At 42.9% G+C, this 27743-nt stretch overlaps 2 pseudogenes; both read left to right on the forward strand.

Moving 5' to 3' along the window:
* The first annotated feature begins 1878 nt into the window (after positions 1-1878).
* LOC101136916 (mas-related G-protein coupled receptor member X3-like) lies at positions 1879-2734 on the forward strand (annotated as a pseudogene).
* Positions 2735-15073: 12339 nt separating this feature from the next.
* LOC109028702 (mitochondrial nicotinamide adenine dinucleotide transporter SLC25A51-like) lies at positions 15074-15997 on the forward strand (annotated as a pseudogene).
* Positions 15998-27743: the final 11746 nt, after the last annotated feature.

Genomic DNA, 27743 nt, shown 5'->3' on the forward strand with positions numbered 1-27743 from the left:
CACACCCTAATAATACATTTACAAACTGTTCAGTACCTTGAGTGGGAGCAACAGAAATCTTGGTTTTCCTTCCTTTTCTTTTCCTGGCCAACCAAGGCTGTGGGAGTTTGTCTCTCTAAGAGTGCTCATAGTGGATGCATCCACGCCTGATGCTTCTCTCCACCCTCGGAGGAAAATGCATCCTCTTTCCACTTAGAGGCCTCCTGATTTATTGAATCCTCTGGATGACTGAGTGATGGCTACATTTGTAAGGTAGAAAAGGGCTCCAGGATTCTCCTATCTGTTCCTAATTGGCTTTCACTCATCTCTCTTTTTGTTTCCTATTTGATTTGCTTCTCATTCTCTCTCTAACTGAAGCTTGTTATAGTTAGCTTTTTTTTCAACCCCCAATCTTGACAATCAACTTGGATGTAACTTGGGAATTACTCCCCTGCTTTCCCCCTCAAACGTGTGTATTGAACACTTGGTGGTGTTGGGGCCAAAGGGCTGGACCTAAGATTGAAACCTGAGGCAGCCCTGTTAGGTTCAAATCCACATTGTGTGAGACCAAGGAATAATTATGCATCCATTTTGTGCCCCTATGCCATCCTCTGTAAAATAGGAATATTAATAATTCTTCCCTCCTAAGCTCTTGAGAGGATTAAAGGAGACAGTAGCTGGTAAACTCTCAATCAGCTGCTGTTATTTACCCGGATGAGAGCTAGTCCTCTGTCTCCAGTTGAAATCTGCATGAGCATCTCTCTTTATACTCCAAGCCTGGCGCTTTTTCTACATCCCAACATAGACTCCTCTCACACAGAAGATTTAGCCAGCAAAAGAAACTCTTCTAAAGATCTCCTGGGAAAGAGTGAAGTAGGTTTATGTTGTGCACACCCAGCACACCACTTAGTAGTCCTCCGTCCCTATTCCCACACTTCAATTTCCTCCTTCAGTGGCACTCAGACCTCACACTCACTCCTTCATCCACTATATTGCTGAGCAATTCAGCTCAAATCCACTTCCTACTCCAACATTGTGTACCAAAATGCTTCCAGATGTTCAGCAAAGCCACACTGAGTTCTCATATCAAAGGCACATCAGTGGTCAACTTCAGCTATTTGGGCACACATCAGTAATTACTCTAACACACACAGAGCTGTCCAGAAAAAGAATTCTGAATAAATGAAATTTTCTTCATCTCATTATACATGCGTGTTCTAATGCTTTTAATTGTGCTTTCATTTTTATTTCCCGTTTAACCACCAAATCTGCTACTACCATTAGGCTCCTCATTCACGCATGCACTCATTGAATAAATATTTGTGGAGAACACAGTGTGCTGAACAAGGAGCTAGGCACTGGGGTTATAAAAGGTGCTTCTGACTTCAATGACTGACACACGGAGCCATTTCTAACCCACAAGGCCCAGCCATTCTTACATCTCTCCTAGCAAAATGTTACATTGCTCTCATGTCCCTTAAATCATGGTCTTCTTTCTCCTCCATGGACAGACCACTCCTAGTCATGGGGGTGTCACAGCCATCTCTTTGTCTTTCTGAATTCCTGCACCTGAGGGAAAATTTTTGGCCCAGGAGAGAGTAATGCTTGGGTCCATAGCCCTAGCCAGTTGAGTGAAGGTATTTCCAGCATAGAATAGTCCCATGTCAGCAGAGGACCTCGTTGCAATAGAGCCCAGGCTTTAGAACCAGCGAGAACTGGGTTTGAATCTAGCTTCAAGGGATCTCTACCTTTTGATTTGTTATTTACTCTCTATAAGCCAGTCTCCCTTCTCTGTAAAATGGGGACAGTAATTCACACATTGCAGAGTGGTCCTACAAATCAGAGATCATACAGATGGTGTTTAAATCTTGTTTGTGTTCCCACTAACCTTCCAGGGGCACAGTGGAGGGTTCTGAGCATGGATCCAATCATTCCAGCCTGAAGGACAGAGCTCACACCAGTAAATAAAAACAAATGAGACTCCTCTTCTAACTTGTGACTTGGACACTCTGAATTTCTTCACCAGCGTGATGACCTTTGCCTACCTTGTAGGCCTGAGCATGCTGAGTGCCATCAGTACCAAGTGCTGCTTGTCCATCCTGTGGCCTATCTGGTACTGCTGCTGCTGCCGAAGAAACCTGTCAACTGTCATGTGTGCCCTGCTCTGGGCCCTGTCCCTGCTGCTGAGCACCCTGGAAGGGAAGTTTTGTGGCTTCTTAGTTAGTGATGGTGACTATGGTTGGTGTTGGACATTTGATTTCATCACTGCAGTGTGGCTGGTTTTTTTATTTTTTAATTTTTTTTGTGGTTCTCTGTGAGTCCAGCCTGGTCCTGCTGGTCAGGATCCTCTGTGGCTCCCTGCACATCCTGCTGACCAGGCTGTGTGACCATCCTGCTCACAGTGCTGCTCTTCCTTATTTGCAGCCTGCCCTTAGGCATTAAATGGTTCCTATTATTCTGGATCCTCATGGATTTTGATATCTTCCTTTGTCATTTGCAACCAGTTTCAGATGTCCTGTCCTCTCTTAACAGCAGTGCCAACCCCATCATTTACTTCTTCATGGGCTCCTTTAGGCAGCGTCAAAATTGGCAGAACCTGAAGCTGGTTCTCCAGAAGGCTCTGCAGGACACACCTGAGGTGGATGGAGGTGGAGGGCGGCTTCCTCAGGAAACCCTGGAGATGTCGGGAAGCAGATTGGAGCAGTGAGGAAGAACCTCTGCCCTGTCAGTCAGACAGGACTTTGAGAGCAACACTACCCTGCCAGCATTGACAGTTACTCTTCAATCAGCCTCATGCCTCTGAAGTGTCTTAGTGATTCCTCAATGACTTTGGGTAGATTAATTTTAGCCTTGTTTTTCATGTTTTTTTTTTTTTCTTAGAAAAAGCAGTCTAAACTAAGAACATCTCCATCTTTCTCAACTTAACCAATAAATTCTTTTTTTTTTCTGGAAATGGGAAAGGAGGGAATTCATAGTAGCATTGTTAATAAAAGCATAGAAGTAATTTAGGGAATGGTGATCTGTATGTAAATGAGTTTCTTTCCTTGTGCCACCCCAAGTATTTTGTCATTGATACAGTTTGGCTATGTTCCCACCCAAATCTCATCTTGAATTATCATGTGTTGTGGGAGGGACCCAGTGGGAGGTAATTGAATCATGGGGGCAAGTCTTTCCCATGCTGTTCTCATGATAGTGAGTAAGTCTCACGAGATTTGATGGTTTTAAAAAGAGGAGCTCCCCTGTACAAGTTCTCTCTCTTTGCCCGCTGCCATCCATGTAAGACGTGACTTGCTCCTCCTTGCCTTCTGCCATGACTGTGAGGCTTCCCCAGCCACGTGGAACTGTAAGTCCAATTAAGCCTTTTTCTTTTGTAAATTGCCCCCATCTTGGGTATGTCTTTATGAGCAGCATGAAAATGGACTTGTCATAGTTGCAAGATCCCTCTTAAGAGGACTCTAAAGGCCAGGCACAGTGACTCATGCCTGTAGTCTCGGAACTTTGGGTGACCGAGGCAAGAGAATCTCTTGAGTCCAGGAGTTTGAGGCTTGGAGTTCAAGACTAGCTGGGCAACACAGCAAGACACCATCTCCACAAAAAATTAAAAATTAGTCAGGCACAGTGGCACATGCCTGTAGTCACAGCTACTTGAGAGGCTGGGGTGGGAGGATCGCTTCAGTGCAGAAGGTCAAGGCTGCAGTGAGCCAGGATTGCACAACTACACTCCAGCCTAGGCAACAGAGCAAGACCTTGTCTTTAAAAAAAATTTAATTTAATTTTTAAAAAAGAAGGCTTATAAGGCTGGAGTGCTTTAAACAATGACCAGTGTCTGTAGTGGCCTTGAAGTGATAGGGGTTGGCAATCCTTTTGTGAAATTAGTTGGAATGAACTGTTTAATATGGCCAAGTCTTGTGCAGGCCAGCCAGGTCAGCCTAGCAGGAGAAGCCAAAAGGCAATGTCTTACCCTCCCAACATTCCTCCCCGGAATATGTCAAATCCTTCAGGGTCAGAAAACATTGGTAAAAACAACAGGGAGATAGAACAAAGAGAAGTGTGGGAGTAGGGGGAAAGAGAGAAGCAGTGGAAAGCACCCTCTTCTCTGGTGCAGCATTTTTGCCTGCAAAAGACCCAAAGTGGAATTAGGGAAGATAGTTCATCTTTAAATTAAGTTCAACATTTTATTCCTCACATAAAAATCCAACTCTAAACTTTTTTATAGGCTTGATACGGATGATGGAGTGAGAGTTGGTAATTGGTTATCCAAAAACTTCACATTTAAATTCTGCATTTCACCTTGCACCTCTTTTGAAATGTGGTATCTACAATGTCTTTTTTTTTTTTTTTTTTTTTTTTAGTAGAGACATGGTTTCCATGTTGGCCAGGCTGGTCTTGAACTCCTGACCTCAAGTGATCTGCCCGCCTTGGCCTCCCAAAGTGCTAGGATTACAGGTGTGAGTCACCCCACCCAGCCTAGTGTCTTGATATTTCAATTAAAACTTCTGTTTCAACATCCAGCTATACATATGAGAGAATAATGAATATCAATTTCAGAAGCTCTGAAGAGATCAGTGAGAGGAGAGATGCAGGTTTGAGCCTCTAGATATATCTCTAAAATTGTATTTATTTATTTTAAAGACCAACTGGAAGAAAATATGACAAAATTTAATGCTTCATTTTACAGATGTGTGTATGATGCTTATTATATGATCTTATGGCCCGTGTGTCTTAGTTTACAAACTTCTCATTAACATACCCCTCATCGACATCACCCTCATTCTTGGTGACTTCAATTATCCACAAAGGTAGTAGGTAGTCAACCCAACCAACTGCTCTTTCCATTGTTTCTTAACTTTTCATTCTGAATTAATTACAGGTTAACCAGAAGTTTCAAAACTAGTACAAAGAGTTCCTGTGTACCCTATACCTAGCCTACACCAATGATGATAGACTGCATAAATATAGTATATTATCAGGCAATTGACACTGGTGCAATAAAATTATCTATACCATAGCTAACCATTCAGATTTCACTAGTTTTTATACACTCATTTTTTTTTTTTTTTTGGTTGCAGATTTCCCTTTGTGAATCATTCTATGACATTTTATCACATGTATAGATTGACGTAACTACCACCACATTCAAAATATAGGACTGTTACTTCACCACAAAAGAACTCTCTTAGGTTACACATTATAGTCACACCCCCACCCATCCCCCTTCCCAAATCCCTGGCAACCACTTACTTGCTCTTTATCTCTATAATTTTGTCATTTCAAAAATGTTATAAAATGGAATCACGTAGTGTATAACCTTTTTGAGTTTGACTTTCTTCACTAAGCATAAGGTTCTCAAGATCTACCCAAGTTGTTGCAGTAAGTAATTAGTTGTTGATTTTCTCTTTTTTTTTTTTTTTTTTGGAGACAGAGTCTCTCTCTGTCACCCAGGCTGGAATGCAGTGGCGTGGTCTCAGCTCACTGCAAGCTCCGCCTCCCAGGTTCACGCCATTCTCCTGCCTCAGCCTCCCGAGTAGCTGGGACTACAGGCGCCCGCTACCACGCCTGGCTAATTTTTTGTATTTTTAGTAGAGACGAGGTTTCACCATGTTAGCCAGGATGGTCTCAATCTCCTAACCTCGTGATCTGCCCACCTCGGCCTCCCAAAGTGCTAGGATTACAGGTGTGAGCCACCGCGCCCGGCCGTTGATTTTCTTAAATTGTTAAGTAAAATTCTATTCTCTAGGTGTATTAAAGTTTCTTTCACTATTCATAAGTGGAAAGACATTTGGATTGTTTCCACTTTGGCTATTATAAATAAAGCTGTTTGTATTAGTCTGTTTTCATACTGCTGATAAAGGCATACCTGAGACTGGGCAATTTACAAAAGGAAAAGGTATAATTGGACTCACAGTTCCACATGGCTGGGGAGGCCTCATGATCATGGCAGAAGGCAAGGAGGAGCAAGTCACATTTTATGTGAATGGCCGCAGGCAAAAAGAGAACTTGTGCAGGCAAACTCCCATTTTTTTAAAGCCATCAGATCTCATAAAGACTTATTCACTATCACAAGAAAAGCACAGGAAAGACCAGCCCCAAAATTCAATCACCTCCCACAGGGTTCCTCCTATGATATGTGGGAATTGTGGGAGTTACAATTCAAGATGAGATTTGGGTAGGGACACAGCCAACCCATATCATTCCACCCCTGGCCCCTCCCAAATCTCATGTCCTCACATTTCAAAACCAATCATGCCTTCCCAACAGTCCCCAAAAGACTTAACTCATTTCAGCATTAACTCAAAAGTCCACAGTCCAATGTCTCATCTGAGACAAGGCAAGTCCCTTTCACCTATGAGCCTGTAAAATCAAAAGCAAGTTAGTTACTTACTAGATACAATGGGGGTACAGGCACTGGGTAAATACAGCCATTTCAGATGTGAGGAATTGGCCAAAACAAAGGGGCTACAGGCCCCATGCAAGTCTGAAATCCAGCAGGGCAGTCAAATCTTAACACTCCAAAATGATCTCCTTTGACTCCATGTCTCAAATCCAGGTCACACTGATGCAAGAGGTGGGTTCCCACGGTCTTGGCAGCTCTGCCCCTGTGGCCTTGCAGGGTACAGCCTCCCTCCCAGCTGCTTTCACGGACTGGCGTTGAGTGTCTGCAGCTTTTCCAGACACATGGTGCAAACTGTCAGTGGATCTACCATTCTGGGGCCTGGAGGACGGTGTCCCGCTTCTCACAGCTCCACTAGGCAGTGCCCCAATAGGTACTCTGTGTCGGGGCTCTGACCCACATTTCCCTTCTGCACTGCTCCAGCAGAGGTTCTCCATGACAGCCCCACCCCTACAGCAAAATTCTGCCTGGACATCCAGGCATTATCACACATCCCCTGAAATCTAGGAGGAGGTTCCCAAACACCAATTCTTGACTACTGTGCACTAGCAGGCTCAACACCATGTGGAAGCTGCCAAGGCTTGAGGCTTGCACCCTCTGAAGCCATGGCTCAAGCTCTATGTTGGCTCCTTTCAGCCATGGCTGGAGTGGCTGGTACCTAAGGCACCATGTCCCTAGGGTACACACAGCCAGCACAGGGACCCTGGGCCCAGCCCACAAAACTATTTTCTCCTAGGCCTCTGGGCCTGTGATGGGAAGGGCTGCTGTGAAGACCTCTGACATGCCCTGGAGACACTTTCTTCATTGTCTTGAGGATTAACATTCGGCTCCTTGTTACTTATGCAAATTTCTGCAACTGGCTTGAATTTTTTCTCAGAAAATGGGTTTTTCTTTTCCATCACATTGTCAGGCTGCAAATTTTCCAAACTTTTATGCTCTGTTTCCCTTATAAAACTGAATGCTTTTAAAAGCACCCAAGTCACCTCTTGAATGCTTTGCTGCTTAGAAATTTCTTCTTCCAGATATGCTAAATCATCTCTCTCAAGTTCAAAGTTTCACAAGTCTCTAGGGCAGGGGCAAAATGCCACCAGTCTCTTTGCTAAAACATAACAAGAGTCACCTTCGCTCCAGTTTCCAACAAGTTCCTCATCTCCATCTGTGACCATCTCAGCCTGGATCTTATTGTCCATATTGTTATCAGGCTTTTGGTCAAAGCCATTCAACAAGTCTCTAGGAAATTCCAAACTTTTCCACATTTTCCTGTCTTCTTCTGAGCCCTCCAAACTGTTCCAACCTCTGCCTGTAACCCAGTTCCAAAGTTGCTTCCACATTTTCAGGTATCTTTTCAGCAACACCCCACTTTGCTGGTACCAATTTACTGTATTAGTCCATTTTCATGCTGCTGATAAAGACATGCCCGAGACTGGGTAACTTGCAGAAGGAAGAGGTGTAATTGGATTCACAGCTCCACGTGGCTGGGGAGGCTTCATGATCATGGCAGAAGGCAAGGAGGAGCAAGTCACATCTTACGTGGATGGCAGCAGGCAAAGAGAGAACTTGTGCAGGCAAACTCCCATTTTTCAAAGCCATCAGATCTCATGAGGCTTATTCACTATCACAAGAACAGCATGGGAAAGACCCACCCCAAAATTCAATCACCTCCCACCAGGTTCCTGCCATGATATGTGGGAATTGTGGGAGTTATAATTCAAGATGAGATTTGGGTGAGGGCACAGCCAAACCATATCACTACTATAAACATTTGTGTGCAAATTTCTTAAGTGAACATAGTTCCATTCTCTAGGATAAATGCCCAGTATGGATTGTTAGTTAAGAATGGTGTATATAGATACATTTTAGGTAAATATGAAACAGTTTCCCAAAGTAGTTATACTATTTTACTTTCTTACTGACAATGTATGAAAAATCGAGTTTCTCCAAACCTCTGCCAACATTCGAAACTATGAACTTTTTTTAGCCATTCTAAGAGGTGTATAATGATATCTCATAGTGGCTTCTTCTGAGGCCTCTTTCCTTGGCTTATTTATGGGAACTTCTTCTCCCCTCTTCACATGATCTTCTATGTGTCTGTGTCCTAACCTCCTCTTCTTATAAGGACATCAGTCATATTCAATCAAGGCTCACCCTAACATGCTCATTTTAACTTCATTCACTCTGTAAAGACTTTGTCTCCAAATACCGTCGTCTTCTGACATACTAGGGGTGAGAACTTCAATATATGAACATTGCAGTGACACAATTCAGTCCATTACACAATCCTTAATAAATATTTTCTGAATGAATCTATTAAAAAACTTTTCTAAATATTTTAAATAATTTGTAATTCAAATGGCATTTTTAAAATGACAAGTAGCTTTATTTAACTGTTGCATGTGGCACAAGAAGATAATTCATAAGAGATACCATTGTGAGTATATATACCAAATGAAAATAAATAAATAACAATTTTCATGAAGTGGAAGGAAGAAGAAGAAGGATACTTACATGTGGTTAACTCTTCACCTTTTAGAAGGGAAGTCAACTGATCTACTTGTTAATATTGATAAATTTAAAATAAAACTATAGGGAGGGGCTTTGAGATGGCTTACTAGAAGCACTGGACACTAGCCTCCTCCACAGAGAAGAATCAAAATAGCGACTGGATTATCACACTTCAAACAGAGCGTCTAAGAAAGAATGCTGGAATTCAGCAAAAAAGTGACAGAAAACACTTGAGGCATGAAAAGACGGCGAGGCGAGTGGGAAAGCCCAACGGGGATCAGCTGGAAGCCCTGAGCAGCTCCCCAGTGTGGGGAAAGGGTAAGAGAGAGATCTCCAGCAGTTTCACATTCCCATCATTAACTCCTGCAATCTTAGCCACCGGAGAGCCCCTCAACTGCCATGGGCCCTGAGACTGGTATAGAGAGCCCCCTGGAGTCTGTACTACAACATTGCTCCAGAAAGGGAGCTCATGCGAGGTCCCACACATTTCCTGGAGACCCAGACAGCTGCAGCATGGTACCATTTTGAGAGCCCAGAACCCATAAGACTACATCCTGCCCTGGAATCCAACAGCTCCTGCATCACTATATTGCCCAGAGCCCCACCAACATCTCCCCATGTTCACCTGGAGTGCCACAGTTAAACGCAACAGACTTGCAGGGTTTTCAGCACTCTAGCCCACATGCTCTCCTGCACCCTGGGGAAACGGTGGTGCTGCACTCAAAGGAAACTGCCCCCAGGATAAAGGGAGTCAAATCACATTTTTCCTAGAGCCTGAATCCCACCTGCCTCATGCCACTGCTACTGATGGCATCTCTGCTCCCACCCGCAGCTGGACTACCATGCACTTGCATGCACTCTGAGAATAAGCTCTCCCTGCCAGCCACTGCCACTAGGATGAAGTGTGCACTCCCCATATCCTGAGAGCCACCTGTCTGGGGTGGCTGCCACTGTCAACAACTCTACCTCTCCCCAGCAGCAGGGCCGCCATGCACTTGCCCATGCCCTGAGAAGACAGGCTTTTCCCACCCACTGCCACCACTGCCACTGCCAATCAAGCACACCACCGAGAACTTGAGGATAGCCTCACCTCTCCCACTGCAGCCTGCACCTGTGTGTGCCACTGAAGGGCCTATGGACAGACCTGCTCAGCTTGCCACTGCCACTCATGGCCCAAGCCCCCTGCCTGGGGGCCTTGGGATTGTTCCACCCATCAGTTGTCCAAGGCACACGTGTATACCACCAAAGGATCTAATGACAACTCCAGAATGCCTGCCACCACCAGCACCCTAGCACACCATCCAGAAGCCTGGAGATTGCCCCACCTAGCCTACCACAACCTATGCCTGTGGACACCATAAAGGGGAGCCTGAGGACAGGCCTGCCCCACCTGGCATGGCCCACCTCAGTGCCCAAGCACACCACCCTAAGGCCTGAGTGGTGCCCCACCTAATCTACTACCACTGATATCTATACTGTCCTCCTGGGGGCCTGAAGACGGGCCTGCCAGTCTGCCACCACTGGCACTCACCCACACCCACCTGAGAAGCTGGAAACTGGCCTGACCAGCCTGTCACACCCACTGCTAACATCAGTGTTTGCCACCTAGGAGCCTGAGGGTTGTCCCACCCTGCCTATCATCATCACTTATGACCACACGCTCTGCTCAGAGACCAAGGACTTGCCCACCTATCTGACCAAGTGCTGTCATCACTGGCACCCAAGAAAGCTGACTGGAAGCCCAAGAATCATCCTGCCAAGACCCTCTAACACTAGTGCCTGTGTATGCCACCCAGGGGCCCAAGAACAGGCATGCTCTGCCTGCTGCCACCACTGGGGCCTGTGGACTGGCCTACCTGGCATCCTATCCCAGAAAAACCTCATCACATCCTCCATTAACAACTGCAGCCTAAGTCACTGAAGGAATCACAGACAATATTGACAGTATTCATAGGCAAAGAAATTATATGGGGACAACACTACTGCACGTACCCATAATCAAACCTAAAGTGTTTTACGCAACCAATACAATAGATAAATCTACAGGAAAAAGTCTTGCCCTACAAATGCCAATCCAAAAAATTTTAAAAACTACTCTTACACCAGATGCACAGATATTAATGAAAGGACAAAAGAAACATGAACAAGCAAGGATATACGACACCTCCAAAGGAACACAATAATTATCCAGCAATAGATTCCAATGAAAAAGGAACTTATGAAATGCCTGGAAAAGAATTCAAAACAATTGTTTAAAACGAGCTCAGTGAGCTACACAAGAACCCAGATAAATAATACAAAAGAATTAGAAAAATAATTCAGGATATGAATGAGAAATTTACAAGAGATAGATATCATTAAAAAGGAATCAAACAGAAATCCTGAAAATGATTAATTTCAATAAATGAAATTTTAAAATAATCAAGAGCTTCAACAATAGACTATATCAAGCAGAAGAAAGAATTGTAGAATGTGAAGACAAGTCTTTCAAAATAACCCAGTCAGACTTTTTTAAACAGAACAAAGTTAAAAAAAAAAAAAAAAAAAAGGGAAGGGAAGGGAAAGGAAGGAGGCCAAGGCCGGCGGATCACGAGATCAGGAGATCGAGACCATCCTGGCTAACATGGTGAAACCCCGTCTCTGCTAAAAATACAAAAAATTAGCCAGGCGTGGTGGTGGGCGCCTGTAGTCCCAGCTACTCAGGAGGCTGAGGCATGAGAATGGCATGAACCCAGAAGGAGGAGCTTGCAGTGAGACGAGATTGCGCTGCTGCACTCCAGCCTGGGGGACACAGCAAGACTCCGTCTCAAAAAATAAAATAAAATAAAATAAAAAATAAAAAATAAAAAAATGACCAAACCATATACCACCACCTGCAAGGAACCCACTTTACCTATAAAGACACAGACTAAAAATAAAGGGGTGGGAAAAAATATTTCACATAAATGGAAACCAAAGCAAGCAGGAGTAGCTGTACTATTAGATAACAGACTTTAAGTCAAAAATAGTAAAATGAGACAAAGAAGGTTATTATATAATGATAAAAGGATCAACTCAGCAAGAAGATAAAATAACTCTAAATATGTATGCACCCAACACTGGAGTATATGGATATATAAAGCAAATATTATTATCTCCAATGGGAAAGGTAGACTACAATACAAGAAAAGTTGGGGACTTCAACACCCCACTCTCTAATTATTAGATAGATCATCTAGACAGAAAATAAACTAAGAAATATTAGATTTAAACTGCACTTTAGACCAAATTTATAGAACTTTTCATATGACAGCTACAGACTACACATTCTTCTCATCAGTACATGGAACATTCCTTGGGATAGACCATATGACAGGCCACAAAACAAGTCTCAACAAATTTTTTTAAAGTCTAAATTATATCAAGTATCTTCTCAGACCACAATGGAATAAAACTAGAAATCAATAATTCTTATTATTTGAAAATTAGACAAACATGGAAATCAACAACATGATCCTCAACAACCTTTGAGTCAATGAAGTAATTAAGAAGGAAACTTTTAATAATCTTGAAGCAAAAGAAAATCAAGACACAACATACCAAAACCTATGGGATACAGGAAAAGTAATGCTAAGAGGAAAGTCCATAGCAATAAACATCTACATCAAAAAAATTGAGAGATTTCCAACAAACAATCTAATGATACACCTCAAGTAACTAAAAAAGTGAGAACAAACAAAGCCCAAAATTAGTAGAAAGAAGAAAGATAAGAGCAGAAGTAAACAAAATAGAAACAAAAAATATATACAAAGGTTCAATGAAACAAAAAGTGGTTTTTTGGAAAGATAAACTCAGTCTGGGCAAGGTGGCTCACACTCGTAATCCCAGCACTTCAGGAGGCTGAGGTGGGTGGATCACGACCTCAGGAGTTCAAGACCAGCCTGGGCAACATAGTGAAACCCTGTCTCTACAAAAAAAAAAAAAATGCACAAATTAGCCAGGCACAGTGGTGCATGCCTGTAGCCCCAGCTACTTTGGAGGCTGAGGTGGGAGGATCTCTTGAGCCCGGGAGGTGGAGGTTGTAGTGAGCCAAGATCGCACCACTGACTCCAGCCTGGGTGACAGAAATAAAACTTTGTCTCAAAAAGAAAAAAAAAGATAAAATCAATAAACTACTAGCTATACCAACCAAACAAAGAGAGGTCCCAAATAAAATCAGAAATGAAAAAGAGATATTACAACTGATAACATCTAAATAAAAAGATTATCAGACTATTATGAACAACTGCACACTGACAAACTGGAAAGCCTAGAGGAAATGGATAATTTTCTAAACACATACAACCTACCAAGGTTGAATCAGGAAGAAATAAAAAACCTCAACAGGCCAATAATGAGTAACAAGATTAAATGAGTGATAAAAAGTCTCTCAACAAAGAAAAGCCCCAAGGCTGAATGGTTTCACTGCCGAATTCTACCAAACTTACAATGAAGAACTAACACCAATTCTTCTCAAATTATTTCAAAAAATGAAAAAGGGGAGGCAGGGCAAAATGGCAGAATAGAAGGCTCCACCCATCATTCCCCCCACAAGGACACCAATTTAACAACCATCTACACACACACATACACACACACACACAAAACCTTCTTAAGAACCGTAAATCAGGTGAGCCCTCATAGTGCCTGGTATTAACTTGGTATCACTGAAAGGCTCTGAAGAGGTAGAAAAAACAGTCTTGAATTGCTGACACCCCTCTCCCCCACAGCCCAGCAGCAGCTGCATGGTTTGTGGAGTATCGGGTGCTGGGGGAGGGAGAATACAGCAATTATGAGCCATTGAACTCAGTACCGTCCTGTTAGAGCAGAAAGGAAAACCAGACCAAACTCAGATGATGCTCACCCACAGAGAGATTTTAAACCGGGACCAGCCACAGAGGAATCACAGGCCCAATGGGTGGAACTTGAGTTCCTGCAAATCTTGCCACCTACACTGCTCTGTTTCTTTAAGTAAATATGAAAGGCAGTCAAGGCCATAAGGACTGTGTGATGGTTACCACTGAGTGTCAACTTGATTGGATTGAAGGATGCAAAGTATTGATCCTGGGTGTGTCTGTGAGGGTGTTGCCAAAGGAGATTAACTTTTGAGTCAGTGGACTGGGAAAGGCACACCCACCCTCAATCTGGGTGGGCACAATCTAATGGGCTGCCAGCATGGCCAGAATAAAAGCAGGCAGAGGAACATGGAAGGACTAGACTGACTTAGTCTTCTGGCCTGCATCTTTCTACCGTGCTGGATGCTTCCTGCCCTCGAACATCAGGCTCCATGTTCTTCAGCTCTGAGACTCTTGGACCTTCCACCACAGACTGAAGGCTACACTGTTGGCTTCCCTACTTTTGAGGATTTGGGACTCAGAATGGCTTCTTTGCTCCTCATTTTGCGACGGGCCTGTTGTGAGACCTCACTTTGTGATAGTGTGAGTCAATCATCTTAAGAAACTCCCCTTTATGTATACATCTATCTTATTAGTACTGTCCTTCTAGAAAACCCTAACTAGGATGGGTGAGCGCGGCGCGGGCGTGGGGAAGGACCGGGCTCCCCTCGCATATGGTTGGAGAGAGGTGAAACGCGCCTAAGGGCCAGTCGGGGCAGCGGGCCGCCCTGGAGTCTCACCCCAGTCCTCTGTGCGAGGCGGCTGCCCCAGCCTGGCCGCTGCGGGCCCCGCCCAGGCGGCGCGCGCGGAATCAGTGGAGTCTCTTCGGTTCCCGGCTCTTTCTCCCGCGGTGGGTGTTTGTCCGGCTGCTGAGCGACCTTTCCCGCGAAGGAGGTTGTGCCTTCATTCGGTCGCGCCCCGGGCTGGGGACGCACCTCCCTGGTGCGCAGGAACCGCAGGGGCGGGTAGGAGCCTGGCTCTGCCTGAGCTCCGGAGAGAGCAGAGCTGGCACCGCGCAAGGGCCCCTGCCTCCCGGGAGACTGGGATTTCTGGCCTCCTCACCTCGGGACCGCTGACTGTGGAGTGTCAAAGACGGAACAGGGCTTAGTGATCTTGTCCAACCCCCGCCCCGCTTTTCACAGACTGGGGAAATGGACGCCTGGAGAACGGAAATCCGGTTATCAAAATTGACTCCAGAAGAGAGAACCTAACAGAAAAATAACAATGGAAGAAATTGGGAATATTATCAAAAAGCTATCATTCTGTTAAACTCCAGGCTTGGATGGTGTTACAGGTTTAAAAAAAAAAAAGAAAAAGTCCTTCATGAAAAAGAAAGAACTTAAGCAACATGATGGATTCAGAAGCTCATGGAAAGAGACCACCAATACTAACATCTTCGAAACAAGATATGTCACCTCACATTACAAATTTAGTGAAATGAAGCATTACTTGTGTGGCTGCTGTGCAGCCTTCAACAACGTCGCAATCACATTTCCCATTCAGAAGTTCCTCTTTCGACAACAGCTGTATGGCATCAAAACGGGGGATGCAATACTTCAGTTGAGAAGGGATGGATTTCGAAACTTGTATCGTGGAATCTTTCCCCGATTGATGCAGAAGACAACTACACTTGCACTTACGTTTGGTCTGTATGAGGATTTATCCTGCCTTCTCCACAAGCATGTCAGTGCTCCAGAGTTTGCAACCTGTGGCGTGGCAGCAGTGCTTGCAGGGACAACGGAAGCAATTTTCACTTCAGACATTGCTTCAAGACCACAAGCACCATGACAAATTTGCCAACACTTATCAGGCTTTCAAGGCACTGAAATGTCATGGAATTGGAGAGTATTATCGAGGGTTGGTGCCCATTCTTTTCCAGAATGGACTCAGCAATGTCTTTTTTTCTTCGGCCTTCGAGGTCACATTAAGGAGCATCTGCCTACCGCGACGACTCACAGTGCTCATTTGGTCAATGATTTTATCGGTGGAGGTCTATTGGGTGCCATGTTGGGATTCTTGTTTTTTCCAAGTAATGTTGTAAAAACTCGCATACAGTCTCAGATTTGTGGGGAATTTCAGTCTTTCCCCAAGGTTTTCCAAAAAATCTGGCTGGAACGGGACAGAAAACTGATAAATCTTTTCAGAGGTTCTCATCTGAATTACCATCTGTCCCTTATCTCTTTGGGGCATAATCAATGCAAAGGTTATATGAAAAAAAACATCAGTTAAGTGCCACTTATCAACTGAATAGACCTTCTAAGAAGAACGCAGTTTGGCCTCTTCCTTAATTGGCCAAATACAAGTTGGTGTCATAACTCCAGGCCACAGAGAGTTATGGGCAAAGCTGTTTTCCTTAAGCATCAACAAAATAGAACAAAAGGTTCCAATAGGAAAATATAAGGGTTTTTTTGTGTTTTGTTTTGTTTTTTATCATTACATAAGATACTTAGGCTAATTGCCTGGTAAATAGCTGTCCATCTGATGGCCTTTGACAGGGAACCTAATCCCCAAGATAAGATTCTTTTTCTCAAACCAGTCTTGAAATCTTCTGCATTGAAACATAAACGGCTGTGACTGGCCAGAGACAAGGTCCTCAGGGGCCAGGGGCTCCTCAGGCTTCCTTTGTTACTCCATTGCTTGCTTCTCTGCCCCCAGGGGCAGCTGCGGAGGATAGTCTTCATTAAGCTCAAGCATATGACAAAGAGGCAGAACAGAGAAGAAAAACAGCTTATTAGGTATAGGCTTTTCTTGATAAATTGCTTGTATTAGTTTTGAAACTAAGCACCTATTGGATAGTCGTTATACTATTTCTATTCAGATACGGTAGATCAAGGAGCTATGAAAGTTCTCGTTTTGCTCTGTGGGTTTGAAAGTTTTCTGTTTGATTCTGACTGTGGCCTTCAACCCTTCCAAAATATCCTTATGTTAATTGCACTTATTTCATTGTCAAAAGATGAAGGGACTTAAATTTTGTAATAGGTGTTCCAACAAGTTTTCATATTAATTGTGTATAGATAAAATTCTGTTTAGCTTGGTTTCTTTGAATTATTGGTGCCATCTCAGCAAAGGACTGTGGTTATTTTTCCCCTTGAGTAGGAGTTGGTCATATTCAAGCATCCTGTTCTCTTAAAACTCTCCTTTTAAAAAATAAACACTTCCATAACATTTTGTTTCAGAAGTTTATTAATGCAATCCCGCTTCCCCCCACCCTGAGTTTCTAAATATTACAGAGGGGGGAAAAGGGCTCAGGATAGTTTTCACCGCACAGTGTTGGCTGTCTTTTATTTTACTCTTGGAAATAGAGACTCTATTAGAGTTTTGACATTTTGGGAACCCAGTTTTACCCTTGTGTCAGTAAAACAATAAGATAATTTGAGAGCATATGATCTAAATAAAGACATTTCAAGGGGTAGTTTGAATTCTGAAAGTAGGTAATAGCCAAATAGCATTCTCATCCCTCAACAGATGAAAACTTCTTTGTCAAAGGAATTGGAAAATGTGAAAATATTTTTTTCAGATAAAGCAAAATGACTCATGTGCCACTTCTAATTGACTAATGAAATGTAAGAGACAGACTGAAAAAGTGGATTATGAATCTTAAAACCCTTTCTGTAAATATTATGTAGTTAAAGATTGACTTCCAGCATCTGACATGATGGTAGGTTTCTTGTTAATCACTTTTTCTTCTTTCTGGGTAATTGCATGTGAATATGTGCACATACTGACCAAAATAAAATCAGGGCCTCAACTTGGTAGTTTACTTAAAGTTTCTGGGCAAATAGTCAGTAAAAGCTGTTTACCTCTAAATGCTGTATGGCTGGTTAAATACAGTGAACATCCTTCTTCCAGCTATAAAGAATGAAGCATATTAAGTATTAGCCAGGCAGTAATGAACTTAATAGCCATACAGCAGCTCTGTCTGACAATGCTGTGCTGGATATTGCAGTTTACTTTCAAGGTGCAGATGTAAGGATTTAAAAATAATAATAATTTGGCACCAAATAAATATGAATAGCATCCTTCGGCCTATTAAATAGAGTCAGGATTTGAAGGGAGTTGAGTTTGAGAAATGAATGAATAAAAGCACCTTGGTGCCTGATCCCCTCATTCATGTGTGCACTTCACAGGTGTGTCCAGCTACTCAGCACAGGGCATGTGGGTTAGCCTGGGGTTATGCCTTCACCCTGGGAATAAACACCACTGGGCCTTTGATTTTGTTGGGCTTCCTTTTGTCTTTACACTCCATACAGGTGGTAGAAATCTGAAGCACTTTTGTGAAATATAAGCTAAGTGAGAATTCTAAGGAAAATGCTTTGGTTTCTGCTGTCTCAAATAAGCGGCATTTAAAAACAATTATTAATAAATATTTTTAGGCTGGGCGGGGTGGCTCACATCTGTAATCCCAGAACTTTGGGAGGCCGAGGCGGGCGGATCACAAGGTCAGGAGATCAAGACCATCCTGGCTAACACGGTGAAACCCTGTCTCCACTAAAAATACAAAAATTTAGCCGGGCGTGGTGGTGGGTGCCTGTAGTCCCAGCTACTCGGGAGGCTGAGGCAGGAGAATGGCGTGAACCCAGGAGGCAGAGCTTGCAGTGAGCCGAGATCATGCCACTGCACTCCAGCCTGGGCAACAGAGCAAGACTCCATCTCAAAAAATAAATAAATAAATATTTTTAAAGGTTTCAACTTAATTTTTTTTTATTTCTTTGTCACTTTTTACAGCTTTTGAAGACCAGACTGCAAATATATTACCAGGGATGGTTTTGTGTTGTCCTATAGACTTCTTAAATTTGACAAAAATTCAGCAGAACTTGTAACCAACAGCTTTGTCTGAACTTGAAGTCAAAATGTGTTGTTAATAAGAGATTCTAGCTATTGCTTTTACCTTCAGTGTGAACTAGTGTGGTAATAATTTTGAAAAGGCAGGCTGGGCACAGTGGCTCATGCCTGTAATCCCAGAATTTTGGGAGGCTGAGATGGGCACATCATTTGAGGTCAGGAGTTCAAGACCAGCCTGGCCAACATGGTGAAACCCCATCTCTATTATATAAGAAATTAGCAGCGCATGGTGGCACATGCCTGTGATCCCAGCTACTGAGGAGGCTGAGGCAGGAGAATCACTTGAACCCAGAAGGCGGAAGTTGCAGTGAGCTGAGATAGTGCCACCGTACTCTAGCCTGGGTGACAGAGCAAGACTCCATCTCAAAAAAAAAAAAAAAAAACTTGAAAAGGCAAACATTATTGAATATCTGAAAAGCTTTAAAAGTGCCCTTTCTGTTACATATGTGGCACAAATGGCTCATGAGAGCAGGACATTTATGGTCTTGTGTCCTATACTTCATGTCTGATGCCATCAGAAATGTTATGGATTCTGGATTTAACACATTTAGAGTGATATGATCCCTCAGGACTGCACCACAGAGTAAACACAACCTTTATATGGTGGCGAATATGTGTGTCTTTCTTGTTTCATTTGTGGTTGGGGACAAAATCGATGTTTTTGTCTAAATAGTCAATATTCATCTTAACATGTTTGGCTGTGTAATCACCGGCTATATTGTGAACTGTGCAATAAAACAGAAACGTGTGTATATAATTACCTTTGGATACCTGAAATTCCCAAGCCCAGTTACAATGTAATACTCAGTATAAGGCTGTGCAAACATGTAAGGAAATAATGGTGGTCGATGGGATATATGAAATAGGATCTAGAGGGCTTTGAGTGAAGACAATCATGTTGAACTAACACTGGTTCAGTGCAGATGAAGTAGAGTGAGGGGTATGCAGTCATAAAATGAAGGGAGAACAGGAGATTACATTAGAAGAAAGGGTAAGCACTCAGACTTGGTTTCTTTTAAATTAAAATATTTCTTTTATCATGTGCAAATGCATGTCAAAGACTTGAACAGGCATTCTCTTGAAATTTGAGGATTTTTAGTTTTTAATGCTGTCTTTGTTTAATATTAAATATATGTTGCCTAGTGGCTCCCAAATTTTGTGGGAGTCTCTAAATGTTTCCTCTTAAAGGTTCATTATTAAAAGTGGTTAAGCACACACTGCTATTTTTGTTTGATAGTTTGAGTTTTATGACCATATGAGTTTAAATGAAATCTGTTAAATGTTCCAGAGTTAACACTTTTTTTGGATAATTTGGAATAAAGTTTGTTTTTCAAGTCAAAAAAAAAAAAAGAAAGAAAGAAAACTCTGACGAATACAGACTGCAACTCTTAGATGAGTCCTAGTGCTGAATCAGGCCCAGACACAGTGGACTGGGCAAGGACGGCACGTAGGGGCAGACAAATTACTGAGACACCAGCTGGGGTGCTAAGGGAGTGCTGGTATCACCCTCCCCTAAGCCCAGGCTGCACAGTTTGTGATTCCAAAAGAGAATTCAGCCTTCCACTTAAGGAGAGGAGAGGGAAGAGTGGGGGGAACTTTGTCTTCCATCTTGAATACCCACCCAGCCACAGAAAAATAGGGCACTAGTCAGAGTCACAAGGCCCTGGCTCCTGGATAACATTTCCAGACACACCCTGGCCTGAAGGGAACCCACAGCTTTGAAAAGAAAAAACCCAGTCCTGGCGCCATGCATCACCCACTAACTGAGGAGCCCTTGGGCCCTGAATAACCAGCAGCAATACCCAGGTACTATATTGAGGGCCTTGAGTGAGCCTCAGGACTTGCTGCTTCAGGTGACACTCAGCACATTACCAGCAGTGGTGGCGATGGAGTGAAACTCCTTCTGCTTGAGAAAATCAGAAGAAAAAGCAAAGGAGGCTTCACCTTGCACTTTAGGTGCCACCAGCGCCACATGAGGTAGAGCACCGAGCAGGCTGTTGGGGTGCCCAATTCCAGGACGTGGCTCTTGGCATTTCTGGACCTGCCCTTGGACAGAGGAGACCCCACTGCTCTGAAGGGTGACTTTTAAGCCACACAACATTCACCACAAACTGACTAAAGAGCCCTTGGGCTTTAAGGGAACATTGGTATTAGTCTGGTGGTACTACCCATAGGCCTGTGGTGGTAGTGGCCACGGGGTGAGGCTTCTCTGCCTTTAAAAAGGGGAGGGAAGAGTGGGAACAACTGCATCTTGTGGTCTGAGTGCCACCCTAGCTGTAGTACAATAGAAAACAGGTAAATTTCTAAGGTTTTGGACTCTAGTCCCTGAATCCTGGTTGGCACCTCTAGACCCACCTGGAACCTGAGGATACTCACCACCCTGAAGGGAAGGACACAGGCCTGACTGGCTTTGCCACCTGCTGATTGTAGAGCCCCAGGGCCTTGAGTGAACATAGGCAGTAGCCAGAGAGTGGTTATAGCAGACCTTCGGCAAGACCTTGTGCTGTGCTGGCTTCAGGTCTGACCTAGACCAGTCACAGTGGTTGTAGCCACAGGGGTGCTTGTGTCACGCCACCCCCAACTTTAGGTGGCTTAGAACAGAGAGACAGACTCAATTTGTTTGGGAGAAGTAAGAGAAGAGAACAAGAGTCTCTGCTTGGTAATCCAGAGAATTATCCCGAATATTGTCCAAAACCATCAAGGCAGTACCTCTACAAGTCTGCAAGAACCACAGCTTTACTGGCCTTGGGATGCCTCCTAAAACACATACAGCTTAGATCAAAATACTCAAATCTGTCCAGATATCTGGAAAGGCTTCCCAAGAAAGTTGAGTACAAAAAATCCCAGACAGAACACTACAATAAATACTTTAGCTCTTCAGTGCCTGGACACTGAAGAACATCTATTAGCATCAACACAATTTAGAAAAACATGACCTCATCAAATGAACTAAATAAGGCACCAGAGACCTATCCTGGATAAATAGAGATATGTGACTTTTCAGACAGAAAATTCAAAATAGCTGCATTAAGGAAACTCAAAGAAATTCAAAATAACACAGAGAATAAATTTATAATTCTATCAGATAAATTTAACAAAGATACTGAAATAATTAAAAGAATTAAACAGAAATTCTGGAGCTGAAAAATGCAATTGGCATGCTGAAGAATGTATCAGAGTCTTTTAATAGCAGAACTGATCAAGCAGAAGAAAGAATTAGTGAGCTTGAAGACAGCTTATTTGAAAATACTCAACAGGCTGGGTGCAGTGGCTCATGCCTATAATCCCAGCACTTTGGGAGGCTGAGGTGGGTGGATTGGTTGAGGCCAGGAGTTTGAAACCAGTCTGGGCAATATGGCAAAACCCCATCTCTACTAAAAATACAAAAATTAGCTGGGTATGGTGGTGTGCACCTGTAGTCCCAGCTATTTGGAAGGCTGAGGCACAAGAATCACTAGAGCCCAGGAAGCAGAGGTTGCAGCAAGCCTGGGCAACAGAGTGATACTCTGTCTGAAAGAAAAATAAATAATAATCAAAAAAGCAAGAGAATAAGGAATAAAAACCAATGAAGCACACCTACAGGATCTAGAAAACAGTCTCAGAAAGGCAAATCCAAGAATTATTGGCCTTAAAGAGGAGGTACAGAAAGAGATGGGGTAGAAAGTTTATTCAAAGGGATGATAACAGAGAACTTCCCAAACCTAGAGAAAAATATTAATATCCAAGTACTAGAAGGTTATAGAACACCAGGCAGAAGTAACTCAAAGAACACTACCTCAAGGCACTTAATAATCAAACTTCTGTCCAGGCACAGTGGCTCATATCTGTAATCCCAGCACTTTGTGGGACAGATGCAAATGAATCACTTGAATCCAGGGGTTTGAGACCAGCCTGTCTCTGCAATAATACAAAAAATTAGCCAGGTGTGCTTTCACATGCCTGTAGTCCCAGCTCAGGGGTCTGAGGTGGGAAGTTTACTTGATCCTAGAAGGTTGAGCCTGCACCACTACACTCCAGCCTGGGTGACAGAGTGAGACCCTGTCTCAAAAAATGACAATAATAATAATAAAACTTTTAAATGATAAAGAAAGGATCCTAAAAGCAGCAAGAGAAAATAAACAACATACAATGGAGTTCCAATACATATGGCAACAGGCATGTCAGTGAAACCTTACAGGCTAGGAGAGGGGGCATAACATACTTAAAGTGCTGAAGGGAGAAAATTTTTACCCTAGAATAGTAAGTCTGGCAAAAATATCTTTCAGACATGAAGGAGAAATAAAGATTTTCCCAGACACACTAAAGCTGAGAGATTTCATCAACACTAGTCCTGTCCTACAATAAATGCTAAAGGGAATACTTCAATCAAAAAGAAAAGGATGTTAATGAGCAATAAGTAATCATCTGAAAGTACAAAACTCACTGGTAATAGTAAGTACACCGAAAAACACAGAATATCATAACATAATAACTATGGTGTGTAAACAGCTTTTATCCTAAGTAGAAAGACTAAACACTGAACCAATCAAAAATAATAGCTACAACTCATAGATGGTACATAAGATATAAGTAGAAACAATAAGATATAAGTAGAAACAACAAAAAGTTTAAAAGTCGGGGGATGTAGTTAAGATGTAAAGTTCTTATTAGTTTTCTCTTTCCTTATTTGTTTTGTTGTTGTTGTTGCTGCTGTTCATGCAAACAGTGTTAAGTTCTTACTGGCTTAGAGCAATGGGTTATAAGATAGTATTTGCAAGCCTCATGGTAACCTCAAACAAAAAAAACATACAATAAATATACGAGAAAATAAAAAGCAAGAAACAAACCATATCACCACAGAAAATCACCTTCACTAAAGGAAGACAGGAAGGAAAGAAAGAAGGAAGAGAAGTTCACAAAACAGAAAACAAAAAAAATTGGCTGAAGTAACTCCTTATTTATCAGTAATAACATTGATGTAAATGGACTAAATTCTCCAATAAGAAGATATAGAGTGGCTGAATGGATTAAAAAAAACAAGACCCATTGATTTGTTGCCTACAAGAAACATGCTTCACCTATAAAGACACACATAGACTAAAAATAAAGGAATGGAAAAAGATATTCCATGCCAATGAAAGCCAAAAAAGAGCAGGAGTTGCTATATTTATATGAGACAAAATGGATTTCAAAACAAAAACCATAAAAAGAAACAAAGAAGGTCACTATATAATGATAAAGGAGTCAATTCAGCAAGGGATATAACAATTGTAAATATATATGCACCCAATGCTGGAGCACCCAGACATATAAAACAAATATCATAGCTAACAAGAGAGATAGACTGCAATACAATAATAGGTGGAGACTTCAATGCCCCACTTTCAGCAATGGACAGATCTTCCAGACAGAAAATCAATCACACAAAAAATTAGACTTAATCTGCACTATAGATCAAATGATCTAATAGATATTTACAAAATATTTTATCCAACAGCTGCAGAATGCACATTCTTTTCCTCAGCACATGAATTATTCTCAAGGATAGGCCATATGTTAGGTCACAGAACAACTCTTAAAACATTCAAAAAAATTGAACTCATATCAAGCATCTTCTCTATCCACAATGGAATAAAACTAGAAATTAATAACAAGAAAAATTTTGGAAACTGTACAAATGCATAAAAATTAAACAATGTGTTCCTGAATGACCAGTGGGTCAATGAAGAAATTAAGAAAGAAATTGAAAAATGTCTTGAAACAAATGATAATAGAAACACAACATACCAAAACCTATCAGATACGGCAAAAGCAGTACTGAGAGAGAAGTTTATAGGTATAAGTGCCTAATCAAAAAAGAATAAAAACTTCAAATAAACAATCTAACAATGCATCTTAAAGAACTACAAAAACAAGAGGAAACCCAAGACCAAAATTGGTAGCAGAAAACAAATAGTAACGATCAGAACAGAAATAAAAGAAATTGAAGTGAAGAAAAGAATACAAAAATCAATGAAACAAAAAGTTGGTTTTTTGAAAAGTTAAACAAAACTGGCAAACCTTTAGCCAGACTAACTAGACTAACTAAAAAAAAAACATAGAATATCCAAATAAATAAAATCAGAAATGAAAAAGGAGACATTATAACTGACACTGCAGAAACTCAAAAGATCATTAGTGGCTATCATGAACAACTATATGCCAATAAATTTGAAAATCTAGAAGAAATGGACAAATTCCTAGACTCATACATAACCTACCAATATTGAACCAGAGAGAAATCCAAAACCTGAACAAAAACAATAGCAAGTCATAAGATCAAAACCGTAATAAAAAGTCCCCCAGTAAACAAAAGCCTGGGACTTGGTGGCTTCTCTGCTGAATCCTACCAAACATTTAAAGAAGAACTAACACCAATCCTACTCAAAATATTCCAAAATATAGAGGAGGAGGAGGAAATACTTTCAAACACATTCTATGAGGCCAGTATTACCCTGATACCAAAACCAGACAAAGACATGTCAAAAAAATAAAACTACAGGCCAATATCTCTGATGAATATTGATGCAAAAATCCTCAACAAAATACTAGCAAACTGAATTTAATAATACATTAAAAAGATCATTCATTATGACCAAGTAGGATCTATCCCTGGGATGCAAAGATGGTTCAACATATGCAAATCAACCATGGTTCAACATATGCAAATCAACCAATGTGATACATCATATAAACAGAATGAAGAATAAAAGCCATATGATAATTTCCATTGATGCTGAAAAAGCATTTGAGAAAATTCAACATCCCTTCATGATAATAACCCTGAATAAACTGGATAGAGAAAGAACATATCTCAAAATAATGAAAGCCATATATGACAGACTCACAAGTAGCAACATACTGAATGAGGAAAACTAAAAGCCTTTCCTCTAAGAAGGTGAATACAACAAGGATGTCCATTTTCACCGCTGTCATTCAACACAATACTGGAAGTCCTAGCTAGAGCAATCAGACAAGAGAAATAAATAAAGGGCATCCAGATTGGAAAGGAAGAAGTCAAATTATCCTTTTTTGCAGATTATATAATCTTATATTTGGAAAAACCTAAAGACTCCACCTGCTGGAAACCTCTGTGGCCAGGGGTGCCTTTGCCCAAGTTTTGCTCAGTCCTGCTGGGCTCATTCCACTCACTCTGCCTGGTAGGCTGCACTTGGCTAGTGCTACTGGCCCCAAGGTCATGCCTGCCAAGGGCGAACCAGGCACAGAGTGGCAAGGGATGCATGAATGAGCGAGGGGACAGCCAGGCCTACTGGCTGCAGTGGGGCAGGCAACTCCAGGCACCAGCATGGGCTCCTTGTGAGGCTTCGGCTGGACCAGGTGTACTGCAAATGGCTTCCACTGAGGGTGCCAGGGAACACGGTGGTACCTGGAAGCTTGGAGATGCCAGGAACCATGGAACCCCAAAGAGGGTGTCACAGCCCTAGCTTGGGGAACTCCTAGGTCTGGGCTCCCCGAAGGGTCACAGCTCTTCTCTCCTCTCTTCTCTCCTTCATGTTGCCCACAATGTGGTGAACAAGAGGGATGTTTCAGTCCAGTTTGTGTTACAGCTCTTTCAGTCCTGCTATCCAGCGGGTCTGGAGAGTCCTGAGTTCTTGTCCCACATCCAGGAAGAATGAGGTACAGAGACAAGAGGAGAGTGAGCAAGGTGAATAAGAGCTTTATTGAGTGACAGAATATCTTAGAGGAGACCCTGGAGTGGGTGGCTCCTCTCCACAGGCAGGTCATCCTATCAAGTTGAAGAGACCTGAATTGGGTAGCTCCTTCCTACTGCTGGTAGTCCCAACATCTTCCCAGCTTTTAGCAGAGAGAAGACCTTGGAGTGGGCAGCTCCTCTCCACAGCTGGTTGTCCTGTGGAGTGTCTGAGTCTGGCTGAGCTTGGGGTCTTTATGGGCTGAGAAGGAAGGAAGTGCATGCTGATTGGCCCATGGGTAGCCATGGACAGGCCTGGAAAAGGCACTATAAGTTCTTATTCTGGTCCATGGAACTGGCAGCCTGGCCCCCCAGGCTTCCAGCCGTCCCTGGCTTGAAGGTAGGGCTTCACCAGGGACCTGCGCCTTTCCGCCCAGGAGCCTGTCTGCCTCCTGCTGCTGTTCATGGTGCCCAGGCTGTTTGTGCAGAGGGGCACCTGCAGGCCATCACTGAGCTGCCTTCAGCAGCCACCTTTGCCTCCCTCCTGTGCTCATCAATGCCCAAAGTCCAGAGGGGGCTGAGGCAGCAGGGGGCTGGCATGTCAGCACTGCCTCAAGTGTGTGCACTCCCAGCCGGGTGATGACAGTGCCCAGGCTTGACCTCAACTTTGCTCTGAGATCAGAGTGAACACCGGGAGTGGGGAGAGGCCAGGCAGCAGTGGTAGGCACTTCTGAGCCTGCAGGGATGGGGGCCAAGAGTGCAGGCCCAGGTCCGCAGCCATGTCTTGGGCAGCTGCAGCCACACCTGGGAGAGTGGGGCTCCTGCCTGCTCCCAGCCCCCAAGAGCACAGGGGAGGACAGGGATGCCCAGGTCCACAGCCACAGCTTGGGCAGGTGCAGCCACACCCGGGAGGGCAAGGCTTCTGTCTGCTCCTGGCTCTCTCTGGCTCTACAGAGCCCACAGCCCAGTTGCGCCTTCCTTGCTGCTGCCAGCATCTTGGCAGTGCCCACACCAGGCAGGCCACCATTGCCATCACCATGTATATCAACAGAGTGATATTGTTAATCCATATGTCTTTCTTTTACTTCCAAGTGTCACACTGCTCTCCAGGATGGTAACCCATCTACATGCTCCAGCAGTACAGGAGGATTTCTATAGCTCTACATCCTTGCCAAAACTTGGCACAATCCAACATCATTTTTTTCTAGTCTAGTAGATTCCATCAAAATAATGATTTGTTTCAAAGGTATAGATTAAAGTCTAAATATTAAATAAGATATTATAGGGTTTCACAGGACACAGTAACAATCTCTGAGGTGTTTTTTGTTGTTGTTGTTGTTGTTGCCGCTGTTGTTTTACAAAATTCCTGTTAGGAATGACTTTTGTGTCCAGGCGTGGTGGCTCACACCTGTAATCCCAGCAATTTGGGAGGCTGAGGCAGGTGGAT

This window comes from Gorilla gorilla, chromosome 9, assembly GCF_029281585.2.
Source record: "Gorilla gorilla gorilla isolate KB3781 chromosome 9, NHGRI_mGorGor1-v2.1_pri, whole genome shotgun sequence".
Taxonomy (NCBI): Eukaryota; Metazoa; Chordata; class Mammalia; order Primates; family Hominidae; genus Gorilla; species Gorilla gorilla.